General features: G+C 38.5%; 1 long non-coding RNA gene across 1 annotated transcript; it reads left to right on the top strand.

Moving 5' to 3' along the window:
• Positions 1 to 1,900: 1,900 nt before the first annotated feature.
• Positions 1,901 to 2,747, top strand: LOC125311992. Its single transcript, XR_007196549.1, has 2 exons — positions 1,901 to 2,286; positions 2,409 to 2,747. It is a non-coding gene; the product is annotated as an uncharacterized LOC125311992 (long non-coding RNA).
• Positions 2,748 to 4,698: the final 1,951 nt, after the last annotated feature.

Here is a 4,698-nt window from a genome sequence, read left to right as displayed (position 1 = left end):
TTGCATGAACTTGAGAATTGGATCTCTTCTCTCTGTCCATATAAGAACTTGTGTTTTAAGGTGTTATAATTGACTAGGGTACATTTCCCAGTTTCCCCTTTGGCATGAAGTCGGGTTCCTTTATGACTTTGGACTCTTATGGGCCATGGTCACACTTACAATTATGGATTGTATATGCATTTAATTTCTTGATGTTTGTTTCACATTATAGAGAAAGGACATTAGGAATGACATGGTGGTCTTAATGAGATGCTGCAGGCAAAAACACTGCTTATTCATGCATTGGTGAAATTCCAGATTTTGGGTTATTTTGCTTCTATAAAATAGAAGTGTTGAGTAACGCACACCCCAGGCCAAAGTTGGATCCAGTATTAGAGTAGCACAAGAGGAAAAGAGATCAACACCCATTCATAATCTTTTTATTGTGTGACGTTTTAAGCTCTTGAGGAAGAGTCAAGTCTGAGGAAGAGCCAAGAGCTTGAAACATCACACAATAAAAAGCTTATGACTGGGAGCTAAATGGTGTGTGGATCTCTTTTCCTGTTGTGATTATTTTGCTTCTAAAACGTGTATTCGAGATTAGAGCAAAGAAATGTCCAAATTCCATATTGTTAGTATCTATTTTACACTTTGTCTATTTATGTCTTTAGTACAATACATATTATTATTATTATTATTATTATTATTTTATTTCTGACAGTATTTTAAGAATTATAGAATGATTAATTCCATGCAACAGTAATTTTGGACTTAGTTTTATTTTATGTTTAGATTTCTCTTTTGGAAATAATATCATATCCAAATGAAGACATATTTAAGTGGATTAAGGCGTTGTTCTAAAAAGAAATGATTAATGTGAGTAAACAAATGGAGAAGTTTGTTGCTATCTATTAAATAACCTTAATTATTCAACATGGAAAAAATATGGCTTGTAAAACTGGTGGTTTTCAACATTGATTGAGGACCACTGGCTCAAGATCTCTTGGCTAAAGGGGACTTCATACAACAAATGTAATTCTGATTTTCACAATAGAAGGAACTCATGTAATTAGTGGTGTGTAATGGTTGCCTCACCTTTTTTTCTGTTGCCAATACATAGTCTATGCAATGTACTCACATGTCTATCTCAAAAGCATCAGCTATCAGGACTAAGGATTCAGGCTTTGAGCTAAGCATTAAAAAGGAAAAAATGGAATCTTCAAGCTCCAATCCACCTCTTACTTTGGCTGATCCATCTTCACAACATTCTGCTGTTTGCCACTGGGAATTGTTGCCATCTTCTCAAATGAGGTAAAAAAAAAACATTTGGCAGACTCAAATCAGGTAAGCCTCTGCTTCATGCATGTATGTGTGTGTTTCATATATAGACCCTTTCAACAATAAAAACAAAAACAATGCTTGAACATTCTATTTGGTTCCCAATCTACTTCCTCTGCATTAAGATAACATATGGAATGTTAAAACGGAAGCCTTGTGGGGCCAACTATGATGCTGATAATGGAACTCTCTTGAAAGGGTCTATGTATGCCACATTCATGTAGGCTACATCCAGGAGAAAAATATTGCCTTTTCTTTCTATCACAGAAATAAGTCCGCTATTTAGAGACGACTGAATTCTGGCTTGCTTCCCTTAAACCCGTTTAAGGAGGGGCAAAAGAAAAGAACAAGCATTTCACAATTGGACTTGGCCTGAGGATAGATGAGGGGCTATTACTTTGAGTTGAAACTAAACAATACAAGAAAATTGGCAACATCTTATTTTGATGTTGAAGTAACACATTGTAGCCACTCCCCTTTTCATACATTTTCAATTTAACCAGTTAGTCTCAAGGGGCTACCCATTACAGTACGTCTAAAACTCACAAAAGGTTCATCCCATGGCAACAACATTACAGTACATATTGCAATGCCAAATGTTCCAGTTGTGCAATGTCAGACTCCATTTTCTTTATTGTAAGTCAGTGAAACATCAAAATAAGTTTAAAGCCATGTTTAGGGGGAAATAACTACATTGAGTTGATTTCAATTCAGATCAATTATGAGAAATATACTAGATAAAATAAATATCATTTTGATCTTGATTGTTTAATAAATATCATTTTGATCTTGATTGTTTAAATGTTTGGAGGGTATTTTGTATCTTTGTTCACTTCAGGTTAAAATTGCAAGCACAACAGGAGACACCACTAAAGCAGCGGAAGCATCTCGGAAAGCCAAACTTTTCAACATAATTGGACTTGCCATTGGAGCCATTTTTACCATTTTTATCATACTTATTATTGCCATGTATGCAGTTTTCTTTAGTGCAGTCACATCCATTCATTCCCGTTTTAATGAATAAGGTGACACTTGCATCACAAAATCACGATGGTTTGTCATAAATTCCATACATGTCATTCTTTACCCAGACACCACTGAGAAGAGACTGATTGAAAATACCATGAATGACAGACCTAGAGACAGAAATGTGAAGAAGTTTTTCCACTGCCCACAACACAACACACCCATGAAACATTGTCTGTAGCATCTGTGCGCAGGCTAGGGCTACTTCATCATGTTTTATTGTAACAAAAGACATGTATTACATTCTCCTTATACACTCTGCACCCTGGCATCCCATTCCCCTTATGATGGTGATGATTATGATGATGAAGAGGAGGAAGATGTTTGGAGTTAAAAGAGTTGTACTTTACAATTTCCTCATGTGAGAATTTCCTAAAGAAAAATAAACCCCTACACCAAATTCATTTTGTGTTTTTTATTCAGTATTTTCATAGAAAGTAGGTGGGTCCGAAGCACACAGGTGAAGGTAGTAAGGAGCAGAAGACAATATATATGGTGGATTTTAGGGTCCATTAAAACATAAATACATTAACAACATAAAAGCTGTTAGGTTCTGTGAATAAAAAACACAGGGATGGGCCGTATCATGTGACGACCTCTGGGAGAGCACTGCTTCAATCCACGTGTTGGAGGCGTCTACTTCCACCATGAAAGGAACTGTAGGGTCAGTGTGGAATGGGTGCTATAGGCCTCGACTGACCATTTCATCTTGGAAGGGCAGCCTTGGGTGATAGCAGTAATCAGAGATGCAACAAAACTGAAGTTACGAATGAAACATTTGTAAACATGTGAAAACCCCAGGAAGCGTTGCACTTGTGGGTTCCTGTCAATCTACTGCTTGCACTTTTCCAGGGTCCATGGCCACCCTTGCAGGTGAGGTAATGGAATCCCTGAAAAGATGTGTTAGATACATGAAACTGAAACCATGAGCACACGTTGGACCTGTCAGACATGTTCATCTGGATCCTTAGAAAGATTACTGTCTAAAAACAAAAGCACAATGGTTAATCATCTCTCACACAACACATCATGGGGGCCTTGAGACAACCTGAAAGACATCAACTTGTATTCATAGTGGCCACTAGGGGTGCTAAAGTAAGTTTTCCACTCATCCCAACTTCTCATACGAACTAGGTGATATGCATTTTGCATGTGCAGTTAGGTCCAGTTTAGTAAACATTGTTGCCCCTGTGAGCAGATCAAAAGGTGTGGACATCAAAGGGAGAGGGTATTTGTTCTTGACTGTGATCTTGTTCAAGCCCCTGTAATCAAAACAGGGGTGCAACCACCATTCTTTTTTGGTACAAATATGTGAACGGTCGGATCAGACCATTACTCGGGGCATACTGAATGTAACCTTCCACTGCTCCATTAATCAAGCCATTCCATTGCTTCCATTGTCTTGGGAAAGGCCAGTGGGTACAGTCCACTCTGTGGCAACATGGTGCCAGAGAGGAGGTATACTGCACAATCATATGATCTGTGTGGGAGGCCTACTGTATGTGTTTTAAGGCCAATTTATAGTCCAGGCTGGCTTGATAAAATATGACATAATAGACAATTTTTGTCTGCTGCAGTTTTATTGTATGTCACGGTGTGTGTCTATTTCCTTTTGTTTTGTGGTGACATCTAAGATTAATGTCCATGTTAGGCTCTCTGACATTGACGTGTGGGGCTGATCAGAAATAATCGGATGCCCGCGGTAACGCTGTTACAAAAATATTTCGATAAAATTCGGGTGAAATGCAAGCATTAGGCACATATTTCCGGATGGCTCCAATAAAAGTAGGCTAATAGGGCCTAGGCTACTTTATAAAAAACATAATTTGCTGACTGCGTGTGGTTCTTGCCATAGCAGCTAGTCAGGCAGAGGCAGGCTGCTTTGCAGTTCTTACATTGCTCCAGAACTGTTCATCGCAGCGAGATGAAACCTTAATTGCGTGACAGAGCAGAAGTGGGGCTTTGCAACGAGACCAAACTCTTGCCTGTGCGATCAAGTATGAAAATAAAAAAAATCATGAATTAAATCAAATTGATTCATATTTATAGTTTACCTGCGCACCCATTACTCTCGTTTGAATTACTCGCGAACCCGTGATCGCACAGATATGGCAAGCATATCAGAAGAAAGAGGTACGGAGCCCTAGAGGGATCATCGCAAAATGTTTTGCATGTTGAGAGAATGTGCGCTCGTTTTACTACATTGTGCGCTCGTTTTACTAAATTGTACGGAGCCCTAGAGGGGTCATCGCAAAATGTTTTGCATGTTGAGAGAATGTGCGCTCGTTTTACTACATTGTGCGCTCGTTTTACTAAATTGTGCTCTTGTTTAACTAAATTGTGCCCTCGTTTAAC

This window comes from Alosa alosa, chromosome 18 (assembly GCF_017589495.1).
Source record: "Alosa alosa isolate M-15738 ecotype Scorff River chromosome 18, AALO_Geno_1.1, whole genome shotgun sequence".
NCBI classification, from domain to species: Eukaryota; Metazoa; Chordata; class Actinopteri; order Clupeiformes; family Clupeidae; genus Alosa; species Alosa alosa.
The sequence above is the reverse complement of the archived record's forward strand: the minus strand, read 5'-3'. Positions and strand labels throughout refer to the sequence as shown.